The sequence below is a fragment of the Mirounga leonina genome, unplaced genomic scaffold (assembly GCF_011800145.1).
Source record: "Mirounga leonina isolate KUSES-001 unplaced genomic scaffold, KU_Mleo_1.0 Mir_101595, whole genome shotgun sequence".
Taxonomy (NCBI): Eukaryota; Metazoa; Chordata; class Mammalia; order Carnivora; family Phocidae; genus Mirounga; species Mirounga leonina.
The window spans coordinates 4,926,312-4,937,261 of NW_023270158.1; the positions used below are offsets into that span (position 1 = coordinate 4,926,312).

Genomic DNA, 10,950 nt, shown 5'->3' on the forward strand with positions numbered 1-10,950 from the left:
AAAGGACAGACATACAGATCAATGGAACAGAACAGAGGTCAAAAATAAACCCACACAGGGGCGCCTGGGTGGCTCAGTCAGTTAAGCATCCAACTCTTGATTTTGGCTCAGGTCATGATCTCAGGGTTGTGAGATCTGAGCCCCGTGTCAGGCTGCACTGGGCGTGGAGCCTGCTTAAGACCTCTCTCTCTCTCTCTCTCTCCCTCTACCCCTCTCCAGCATATCCCCATCTCTAAAATAAATACATAAATAATAAACAAACCCACACATACACGGTCAATTAATTTTTGAGAAAGGGGCCAAGGGGATACAAGAAAGGAAATACAGTCTTTTCAACAAATGGTTTTGCAACAACTGGCTATCTATAGGAACAAAAGTGAATCTTGACCCATACAAAAGTTAACCAAAATGAAGCCATAAACCTACATATAAATGACAAAACTATAAAATGTCCAGAAGAAAGCACAGGAAGAAAATCCTGGTAAACATGAGGTAGACAAAGATTTATCAGACAAGTTACTAAAACTGCTATCTATAGAAGGAACAAAACCTGATAAATTAGACCTTATCAAAATTGAGAACTTCTGCTCTTCAAAAAAAATCATTAATTCCACTTTCACGATGTGTAAGTCAAATAAAATAGTCAAACTCATAGAAACAAAGAGTAGAATGGTGGTTGTCAGGGGCTGGGGGAGGGGGAAGTGGGGAGTTGGCGTTCAATGGGCATAAAGCTTCAGTTGTGCACAATGAATCCGTTCTAGAGATCGGCTGTTCAACATGGCGCCTATAGTTAACAGTACTCTACTGTACACTTAAAAATTTAAGAGCGTAGATCTCAAGTGTTCTCACATCACAAAAAGAAAATAAAACGAAAAGGCAAGCCACAGACTAAAAGAAAATATTTGCGATAGATATCTGACCTGTATCCAGATACAGATATACACAGAATTCTCATGATTCAAGAAGACAGACAACACAATTTAGAAAAACAGACATTTCATAAAAGACATACAAATGACCAAAAAGCACATGAAAAGATGCTCAACATCACTAGTCATCAGGGAAGTGCAAACTAAAACCACAAAGAACTGCCACGACAAACCCACTGGAATGGCTAAGATAAAATCAACTGCCAATACCAAGTGCTGACAGCGAGCATGCCTTGCAGCTGGACCTCTCATACATTGCCAGTGGCGGTGCGCTGGGGTGTGGCTGCTTGGGAAAAGTCTGGCCATTTCTTATAAAGTTAAATTTACCATACCATCCACCAGCAAACCTATTTGGAGGTACTTACGTGAGTGGAATCAAAGTGTATGTTCATACAGGAAGCTGTCTGTGAACGTTCACATTGGCCCTATCCATAACCACTGAAAGTCAGTGAATGGATAAACTGTGGAATAATACTCAGCAATAAAAAGGAACAGATGATTGATTCACAGGACACTGAGAAATCTCAAATGCATTATGCGAGGTGAAAGAAGCCAGACTCAGAAGGCTACATCATGCATGAATCCATTCCCAGGGCATTCTGGAAAAGATAAACTTACAGCAACAAAAAACAAATCAATGGTTGCCAGGGGCTGAGAGTGGTGGAGGAGGTTGACTACAAAGGGTCAATAAGGAATTTTCTGGAGTGACAGAATTCTTCTCTATCTTGCTATGGTGCTCATTAGATGACTATATGTATCTGTCAAAATTTATAAAACTATACATAAAGAAGGTGGATGTTATTATACATAAATTATAGCTCAATTTCAAAAACATGGAGTCAACTCAAGAATTAATTAAGTAGATTTACAAAATGGAACAGTGTTCACAGAATCTTATTTGATTGAGAGGATTTATTTCATGGTAACTTTTACCAAATGTTTAGCCCATTTCTTAACTTCTAGTACCCCCACCTCATACCATGTTCCCAGAATAAGTTCCATGTGGATTAAAGACCCACATATTGTAAAAACCATAAACATTTTAAAAGAATTTTTTGCCCTGTCTTGGGGTAGGGAAGGCCTTTCTCAGCAAGGCATCAAAACCAGCTCCTAGGTTTTAACTAAAGGCAGAACCTCATTTCTATCTTCCAAATTATTAACATCACAGAAACACATTCTCTGCCCCCCACTCACCATTTTTTTTTTCTTTTAACGGTTCTCTTCCAGTTTGTAGTGAGTATTTGAAAGGGACTTGGCACTCTCAGGCAGCAAAATGGAAAAATGTGTTTGTCAGTTTCTCATGAGCAGTGAAAGCACCAGGAACCTACATAGTGATGTCCCCCTCTGAGACCAAAATCTATATAGTGATGTCCCCCCTCCAAGTCCCAAACCAGACTCAGCCACACCACAACCACACCAGAGTCCCTGGAACGAACACGTAGGCCACCCAAAAGCAGCTTAACTGGCTCCCTAACACCTGAGCAAACTCACTTTGCCATTTCTGGAAGGCTGTTCATGGTACCAAAAACACAGCAGCTCTCCTTTCCCTGCCAAACCTGCCAATGAAATTCCACTTCTCAGACGTTTTCTCCCTCTGCTGAACAAAATCATCTCCATAATTAAAGTTCAACTTCTTTTTCTTTTCTGTGTTTCCAACCATTTTTTTTGCTAGAAAAATCACACACACCTGGAGTCTGCGGGCAAGAATTATTCACACGGAAATCACCCTGCATTTCTTCAGTGTTTTTCAATAGCAAAATCTGCTCTATCCCCCTTTTAAGGAAAGTCACCTTGCAGGGATGTGGAAATGATAAAAGCGATGGGAATCCAATCAGGGATTGGCATCGCGCTGAGGCCCTGTAAAACAATACCGCTGAACAGCTACACAATTTGGCTACTTTTTGTTTTCCAGATTTGCATTTGAGCTGTAAAAGCAGCCAAACCAGGCAATGTCCAGCTCCTTTCAGATCTTAACTAAGCAAAACTTTGAGACACTAAACAGGCCTCCCCAAATCCTTTGGGAATAACACATATATTGTCACTTCGTTTACAAATATACAATACAAATACAATATTATGATGTCAAACTTAACTGTATTGCCTATTAATAAGTAAGTTCTTAATAAATTGTTAATTATTAATATTAATAGAGCAATAAATATTGGCATACCACCTATAACTGAGGTTACACTCACAGGCTTCTCTCTTAAAATAGCCAAAGAGAAGCCAAGAAAGAACGGAGGAACTGCAACATCTAGCTAGACTTTGGCTTAATAAACCCTCACTCTCCATCACCCACCAGCTCCTAACCCTGATCAAAGAAATGGGTCCTTTTTCTGCCGATGGGGACTATTAGACAGGATCGGCTACATAATTTGTGAGCCCCAGTACAGAATGAAAATGCGAAGCCCCTTGTTCAAAAATCACTAAGAATTTCAACAGCGACAGCAAAGCATGAAAACCAAATACAAGTTGCATGCCCACGAAGCCGGCTCGACCAACAGATAATGTATTTGGCTAATAAGCTAGTAAGAAAAGGAAAGCATTTCGCTTCTGAATGAGTAGCAATCATTTTCATGTGTGTGTTTGGGGTGGAGCTGGGACTGTAAAGTCTTAGGACCTCTCCTCCCAGTCTCTCACTTTGCCTTAGGTTTTCAGCCTGTTGGACAGAAAGTACTTCTGCAGTGTCTACCATACAAAATGTGGTCCATGGAGCCGCAGCATCAGCATCACGTGGGGGCTTGTTAGAAACGCAGGCTGTCGGGCCCCACCCCAGACCTACTGAATCAGAATCTGCATTTTACCAAGATTCCCAGGGCATTCGTGTGGAGAGTACAAACTAAGAGCTGTCACTATCCAGGCAGCCACGGAAAACCTGTGCCGCCTGCCTCATCTGACTGTGGCAAAGCCCGTCGGCTCGCCTCCTCACCTTATACATAGTTCCGGAGCCTCGAAAGGGCAAGTCCCAGTCAGAAAGCTCTCACCCGAGACCTCCAGCCTCCTCCTTCCCCCCCATGCCCACCCCCAGGGCTTCGAGCCGCCGCTCCATCCCGCCGCGCCCCCCGCCACCTGTTCTGGGTCGCGCCAGACAGCGCCGCGCCGAGCCGAGCCGTCGGGGGCCCGGGGCGCGTTCGCGCTCCGCCAGCTCCGCCGCACCCCCCGCCCGGAGCGGTAAACTGAGTCCCCCAAGGGTCTGGTCTCGAAGACCGCCCGCGCTAACAAGATTCATGGGTCCGTTTCCCGGAGGGGCGGGGAGAGTTTGAGTCCGTTTGAAGCTTTAAGATACACACGCCGTCACCCCCCCACCCCTCGGAGAACGCGTCGCCGGAGCCCCCTGTCCCGTGGCGCGCACTCTCCCACTGCCGGGGTGCCGGCCCCCGGAGCTCGGCCCCTCTGCCTCTGCCTTTCAGGGCGGCCCCGGGCTCCGACTCAAAGCCGCAGCCGGGCGGAGGGAGCGTTCGCCCCGCTGTCCCGTCGCCCTCCAGGTCCAGGCGCTCCGCCCGAGCCGCCCGCGCCCGTCGTCAGCTCCCGGGCTGGGTCTCAGGAGCCCGAGAGAACAGACTCATCCCTGCGCCGCGCGCTTACCTGCCTATCCCGGCAGACGGGCTGGCTGCTGGCGCCCTCCGGCCCTCCTTCTCCCCTCTCCCTCCGGCCGCGTCCCTCCCCCTTCCCGCGGGCTGGGCGCCGCCCCCGCCGCTCCGGGACCGCTCGCCCGCCTGCTCTCCAGCTGCCCAGCGCGGCGTGGCGCGTCCGGCGCTCGGCGGCGGCTCGGCTGGGCGCGGAGGCTGGACGCGGAGGTGGGGAGCGGGCGGGGCGCCGAGGGAGGAGGGCGGGAGCGAGTGGTGCGGCCGGCCGAAGCCCGGCGGGGAGCTCCGGGCAGGGGGGCGGGGAGAGAATCGCGGCCCGCGGGCTGGGCAGCCCACCCCACCCCTGCAGAGGCCCCCGCGGGGCCTCTGGACTGCCTGGACCGCGCGACCCTCGGATGCCGGGCGCCTCCTCCGGCGCGCTCCTTGGAGACCCCCAACCTCCAAACCCATCCTCTCACCTTTAGGGGTCGCCCTGGTACCCAAATGCCTGTTTCACGGTTTTCAGCACCGTGCACTGTGATGAGTGGGAACCCCGAGGTCGCCCCCTCTGCCACAGTATTCTCAATGCAGAGATCATATGTCAGACCACTGGAGGGGGATTTGGAGAGACCGAAGGAAGAAAATGTTCTGGGAAAGGTTTTAGCTCCACGGTTATTTGGTGAAGAACAGGTTACACCGGATACCTAAAAACTGGGATCCCCAGCACTCTGCTTGCTGAGTGTGTGTGTTGGGGAATGGGGGGGAATATATGGAGTGAGTTGTCTCTGGTCCCTTCTGTCTTATCTGTTAGCATCTCCTCCCCGTGCACGTTCACAAAATAAGAACTAGATCTGGAAAGGACTTACAGATCACCTAACCAGCTTGTCAAAATACCCCATGTTACAGATGGGAAAATGGAGGCCTGGGGGCCTTGACCCGGTTCTACAATTCTAATTACTTGTAGAGACGAGGGGGGAAAAATAAGCACTCTGAATTCCCTCTCTGGCTCTTTTTACTGCTGCCCATCTATTCTCTTCAACCCTACCTTTTATAGTCAAATAGCTTCTATATTTGCAAAATGCTTTATGACTTTAAAGGCGCCATTCTCTTTTGTTAAAACCTGCAGGAGAATATTCCATTGTTCTTTACCACCAAAACAGGATTCTAGATTCTGAATTGCATTCACAGCTCTGGAGAAGGTGTTTATAAAATGCAGGTCTGTAGAGCACATCCTGGCTGACTCTGCCCTATTAGACACAACCCTGGGGGTAAGATGTACTCAGCTTTGCAGGAGGGGTTGAATTTGTTTTGCAAACGCCAACTTATTAACACTCACAACATTCTAGCTGGATAAATGAATGAAAAGTGTTTTCAGAGAGACTTTTGACTGGCTGGATTAAGGGAGAGTGGAGGTCAGGAAGCTCATCCAGGCTACATAAGTTGGAGGCAGAATTATGATAAGGGGGAAAACAGTATATTTTAATAAACAGGTTTAATGATACTCCAAAGGATTAAATTGTTTCTGTTTGCATTAACTTAACACTTGTGTATCTTCAACTTACTAGAAAGTAGACTTCATATTGTATAGAGCCACCAAAAATCTCACACCCTGCTATTTGGCAGAATCTATTGAAACTGAGCGTACAACTACCCCACGTCCGGCAATTGCCCTTCTAGGTGTATACCCAACAGAAAGGAGTGCATATGTTTACCAAAGGGTATGAACGAGAGTGTTCATAGCAGTGTCTTTCTAATAGCCCTAGACTGAAAGCTACTCAAATGTCCATGGGCACTAGAATGGATTGAAAACATTGCGGTGGTATAGTCACAAAATGGAATACCAAACAGCGAGGAGAAAGCATGAAATCAGACGTGAAAGCATACATACAATGTGATTCCCTTTATGCAAAGTGTAAAACAGGCAAAACCAACATTCAGGTTAGTGGTCGTTGCAAAGTTGGTGACTGGAGGGAGTTACAAGGGGGATAAGAAGGTGATGTCTTGGGCGCCTGGGTGGCTCAGTTGGTTGGGCGACTGCCTTCGGCTCAGGTCATGATCCTGGAGTCCCGGGATGGAGTCCCGCATCGGGCTCCCTGCTCAGCAGGGGGTCTGCTCCTCCCTCTGACCCTCTTCCCTCTCGTGCTCTCTGTCTCTCATTCTCTCTCTCAAATAAATAAATAAAATCTTTAAAAAAAAAAAAAAAAGAAGGTGATGTCTTGTTTCGTTATCTGGGTGCTACTTACATGGATGTATTAGGTTTGTGAAAATTCATTGAGCTGCTCACCTATGATATGTGCACTTTCCCTATGCATGTTTTACTTCAAGAAAGGAGTTAAAGTCTGTATACCTCATATTAAAAGTTGCTTGAATTCCTAAAGTAAGTGTGATGCCAGAATAAATATGCTTTTCCTTTAAACAAACTTGCTGTTAAAAAAAAAAAAAAAAGACACTCGGGGCGCCTGGGTGGCTCAGTTGTTAAGCGTCTGCCTTCAGCTTAGGTCATGATCCCAGGGTTCTGGGATCAAGCCCCGCACCGGGCTCCCCGCTCCGCGGGAAGCCTGCTTCTCCCTCTCCCACTCCCCCTGCTTGTGTTCCTGCTCTTACTGTCTCTCTCTGTCAAATAAATAAATAAATAAATAAATAAATAAATAAATAAATAAATAAATAAAATCTTAAAAAAAAAAGACACTCGAAAGAAATATGTCTAAAACACAAAAATGAAAAAAATAAATAAATAAAACACAAAAATTAGAGACTCCTTTGCCTATAATTAAATTTCAGATTTTGATGCACTTCCAGCCAAACTTCCATTCCCCTTGGCACATACAGTCAGGTCAACATAACTCTGCCATCCTGACCAAAGGAAGAGGAAAGAGGCTGGGACCAAAGAGGTGGCCAGCACTCCAGCCAAGGGGCCCTCTGCCTTTTCCGTGAGAGGGGCCCTGGTCACACACCTCCACAGGCACAGTCTAGTGATATGGAGGAAGGCTCTGGTGCTCGTGATCTGCAGTTCAATCTTAAATCTACAGGAGCACAGCCCAGAGACTGCTGTCCCAGCAACTGGAGAGTGGGCGATTTAGATCTTGCCCCACAGGGTATGTGAGCCAGTGGGGATAGAGTTTGATCCCCAGCATCAGTCGGTGAGGAAACATGGCAGAGACTTGAGTAAGCAGGCAGAAGGCCTTGTTCTCCTCACCCCCTCCCTCTGGTGGATCCCTGAGTGTGGGCTCTCAGCAGAGGGAGGTGGCAGAAAAGGACACCTCACCAGTGCCCAAGGCCCAGCTCTCTCCTTAGAATTTCAAATGCAACTTTACCTGGGACCAAATAGTCTGCAAAGATACCACGCAATGGTCTCTAACAGATTTATTATTTTCCAAGGGAAATGAGCACAAGAAAACATGGGACTTGGGAGTAAGTCAAGATGGTGGGATGAGAAACCATAATGACGATGGTGGCCCTGATGGTGATGAACATTATACTTGCTACATGCCAGGCGTGTTAGGGTTCTTCCCTAGTTTATACTTTGGTACCAAATCTACATGGCAACCCACTGAGGATTGTCCAGCTGAGGAAACTGAGGCACAGAGAGATTGAGTAGCCTGTCCCAAGATCCACAGGTAGCAAGTGGTAGAGCCAGGAGTGGAATCAGTCAGAGTGTGACCCTTTTTTTTTTTTTTTAAAGATTTTATTTATTTATTTGACAGAGAGAGAGCGACAGCAGGAACATAAGCAGGGGGAGTGGGAGAGGGAGAAGCAGGCTTCCCACTGAGCGGGGAGCCCGATGCGGGGCTCGATCCCAGGACCCTAGGATCATGACCTGAGCCGAAGGCAGACGCTTAACGACTGAGCTACCCAGGCGCCCCCAGAGTGTGACTCTTAAGCTGTCTGAAGGCCCGGTATGAAAGGTACAATGTTGGGGTGGCAAAGCACTAGATAGAGAGTCAGGAAATGAGACTACACTGAGTCTGGGTCTCAGTTTCCCCATTTGTAAAATACATAGAGGGTGACAAGATCAATCTAAACTCTAGTGGTAGTATCAAGGGTTGCTTTGGGGTATTTTGGGTCCCTCATAATCCCATCAATATTCGAATACCCCAAATAAGAGGCATCTAACAAAACCAATGTACTATACGAGCAGAACATGAGAAGTTCCCTAGCCAACATGGCCCCCACTTCCCACACAATTATCACCTGATTACCAGGACTGAATTTCTCCTTTCTAGTAAATCTAGAGCGACCACTGCTCAGAAGTCCTTTCTGGCTTAAGTCATTCATCCATTCAACAACAAACATTTATCTTATGCCTACAGTATCAGCAAGGATAGCCTAGGTTATGTTGCAGTAACAAACAACTCAAAATCTCTATCGTTCACACAACAAAGGTTTATGTCTTACTCATGCTATGCGTGCATTATAAATTAGGGAGAGCTCTACTTACCACAGTCACTCAGGGACCCAGGCCGACGGAGTAGCCACCTTCTCAAATGTTGCTGGTTGCCCAGCTAGAAGGAAAAGAGAGCTCTGGACCACAAGCATTTAAATGCTTCAGCCCAGACTTGATGTGCAACGCTTCTGCTCCCAACTCATCCGTTGGAACTGTTCTCAGAGTTGCCCCCAGGCACAGAAGGCCAGGCAATGTAGTCCTATAAGGACCCAGGAAGTGAAGAGGTAGAAATACTACCATACCTACTATGGCTGACCCCTGGGCAGATGAAGATGAGCAAGAGGTGATCCCAGCCCCCTAGGCACTCACAATCAAACCAGAGAAGCCTCTGGCCACACCATTCCATCCCCTGCGGTGTAGGCTTTGGTGGATCTAGGTGAAAAACCAATCACTGCCGATGTGAGTGATGTCACCATGTGATACAGCAAAATTTTTCTCTAGAACATTGCGTTAGTTGTAATGATGGTGAACTGATTGCACAATGCAAGAGATAAATAAATCACACATTCTCGTGGAAGGCAAAAGGCTCTCTCCTGTGAAAATACTGAATGAAGACAGTTGGACATGTTGTCATTCTGTTCAATGAAAGTTACAAATAGCAGTTTAATGAAAAATGAAACCAGACTTTGGCCTCTAGCAAGATGAGGATGGTGGGACCAGCCCTTTCTGAGAATGTGTCCCAACTTGGGAAGAGCTGAGCATGGCCTCATGCCAACACAAATAATCCCAGAATCAAGAGGAAACTAAATGCATCCCAGTAGATCTGCACACTGGCATTAGCTTGTGCAACTCACCACCACCCTGCCTACCATAAGCAATCTGGGGCCTTGGGGTAGAAACTGGGGGGAGGAAGATGAGCCCATATCTTCAAAAGTGACACAGGGAACAAGTTTCTGGACAAGGCCACACTCAGCTCAGTCGTAATTGAAGTTCTCTGAACAGAGATGGCCCTGTTTGTTTCTTAGAAGAACCCATGAAGTCCTGGCCATGCAATTTCTTTCTTTCTTAATGGTTTTATTTTTAAGTAATCTCTATACCCAATGTGGGGCTCGAACCCACAAGCCCGAGATCAAGACCGAGCCAGCCAGGCGCCTGCTCGCCATGCAATTTTAAACTGAGTCTCTGGCTTACCTGTCTGTGAAACCACAGGGCATGTCTCAGGAGAAAACTCTGGACAGACACACCCCTATAGCACACTAGTTTGTCTTATGTATCCATTTTCCCTCTTGGGGAAGATACTTTGAGGCTATGCAAATACCCTGTTTCTCCTCAAAACTTCTCTTATTAATGTTAGCATCCATCCGTGGGTCTGCCTATGACAGTGATTACTGTGGCGTGCTAAAGGTAGCTTACTATTTCCCCCATGGCTTCTACATTCATTCACTGGAATTCTTCTATAGGGAAAAGCTGTACCTTCTCTCCCATTACTTTACTTATTCAATGTATTTATATCACTATGGACTCATAGATAATTATTTTAGTCTTTGGGTTATAATCCAATGTTATCATTTTGTTGCTAAACTGCCTTGCTTGTGGGTCACTGGGAGCTCTTTCAGGTTGGCTCCTGTGTCCATTCCTTTCTTAAGCACTTCCTTACTTTCTGGAACCACGATATATTTCAGGCTCATCTGTATATTATTTCATTTTTTTCCCATTTCACCTAAGAAGACACCTTAAGTCCCCCTCCCATTTAAAAATAAGTATTTGTAGGGGCGCCTGGGTGGCTCAGTCGTTAAGCGTCTGCCTTCGGCTCAGATCCCAGAGTCCTGGGATTGAGCCCCGCGTCGGGCTCCCTGCTCAGTGGAAAGCCGGCTTCTCCCTCTCCCACTCCCCCTGCTTGTGTTCCCTCTCTCGCTGTGTCTCTCTCTCTCTGTCAAATAAATTAAATTTAAAAAAACAAAATAAAAATAAGTATTTGTATATTTTTAGCCAATTCACCAGTTGGGGATCCTCTGCATGAAGTAATCCTCCATTTTATTTGTCCTAAGTTGCTTTTCTCAAGTTACAACAG

At 46.6% G+C, this 10,950-nt stretch overlaps 1 protein-coding gene across 2 annotated transcripts in view; it reads right to left on the bottom strand.

Annotated features, from left to right (window-relative positions):
* Positions 1 to 4,586, bottom strand: part of ADGRG2 (adhesion G protein-coupled receptor G2) — a 124,676-nt gene extending 120,090 nt beyond the window's left edge. The window contains exon 1 of one of the 2 annotated variants that reach the window (XM_035000476.1): positions 4,515 to 4,586. The gene's annotated coding sequence lies outside the window, so the exon portion shown is untranslated. The remainder of the gene's footprint in view (positions 1 to 4,514) is intronic. The other variant, XM_035000472.1, reaches the window with a different exon arrangement.
* Positions 4,587 to 10,950: the final 6,364 nt, after the last annotated feature.